The 1,252-nt window shown below is 40.7% G+C and overlaps 1 long non-coding RNA gene across 1 annotated transcript; it reads left to right on the top strand.

Moving 5' to 3' along the window:
* Positions 1-421: 421 nt before the first annotated feature.
* Positions 422-800, top strand: LOC106012998. The gene is made up of 2 exons (XR_001185213.1): positions 422-475; positions 516-800. It is a non-coding gene; the product is annotated as an uncharacterized LOC106012998 (long non-coding RNA).
* The last annotated feature ends 452 nt before the right edge of the window (positions 801-1,252 follow it).

Genomic DNA, 1,252 nt, shown 5'->3' on the forward strand with positions numbered 1-1,252 from the left:
CTACCTTACTTAAGGAATAACATTCAAACTATATAAACGTGACGTCCTCGCACAGACTTATAGAATAGGTCTATTGCACAGATAAAGAGAATATATAGGCTAGTCATTTTACACCCAAAATATTTTCAAAGAAAGGCGAATTAAAACACAGGCAGTCTCTCTCTCTCTCTCTCTCTCTCTCTCTCTCTCTCTCTCTCTCTCTCTCTCTCTCTCTCTTTCTCTCTCCCCCTCTCTCTCTCTAACTGTGTGTGTGTGTGTGTGTGTGTATGCGTGCGTGTGCGCGCGCGCGTGTGTGTGTTAGTGCGACTTGTTTGTGTTCGTGTCTAGATTGAGGGGAGAGAGAGAGAGAGAGAGAGAGAGAGAGAGAGAGAGAAGAGAGAGAGAGAGAGAGAAAGAGAGAGAGAGAGAGAGAGAGAGAGAGAGAGAGAGAGAGAGAGAGAGAGAGAGATAGAGAGAGAGAGTTTTACAAAAGAAGGTTCCAAATTCACAAAGCTCTCTCGGTTTTACAAAAGAAGGTTCCAAATTCACAAAGCTCTCTCGGTCTTAAAGATGCAAGGCATGTGTATTTTCTTCATATTATTCACCACATACAGCACAACTACATCACATACACGTGACTCGCTGAGACTACTGATACAAGTCTTGCTACGATATCATACGAGTGTCATTAACATCATCCCGAAATACCAGACCAGATCTGCAACAAACAACGGTTCATCTTTCTCACGTCATTCCTGTTTGGATGCTCTAAACCCCCCCCCCCCAAAAAAAAAAAAACAAAAAAAAACAAACAACAAAACTTATACGGCCTACCTGTCCCGTCAGGCTGTTTACAGTGTTTAGGCAATTCTACCCTTGCCTCGTTTGACTTCAGTTTTGTCAGTGAGAGCTTCATAAATTATCCAAAAGGCTTTTGATAAAGCCAGATATGAGGAGGGGGTACATAGGGTGTTAAAAACTGTTTTAGATATTCAGGTGATAAATCATGTAAGAACTTGTAGCAAGTCAAACAGATTTTATATATGATACGCTCTTTCACCGGGAGCCAGTGTAGTTCTTTTAAAGTAGGAGTCACATGATCGTGCTTTAGTTTCTTAGTATTTATTTTGGCAGCAATGTTTTGTACTCTTTGTAGTTGTTGTAACTGTTCATCAGGTACACCAGCCAGTAAGGAATTGCAATGCTCAATCCTTGACAATATAAGTGATGTGATTAAAGTTTTGGTGACACCAACAGATAGATACAGTATTTT

The sequence above is a fragment of the Aplysia californica genome, unplaced genomic scaffold (assembly GCF_000002075.1).
Source record: "Aplysia californica isolate F4 #8 unplaced genomic scaffold, AplCal3.0 scaffold00601, whole genome shotgun sequence".
NCBI lineage: Eukaryota > Metazoa > Mollusca > Gastropoda > Aplysiida > Aplysiidae > Aplysia > Aplysia californica.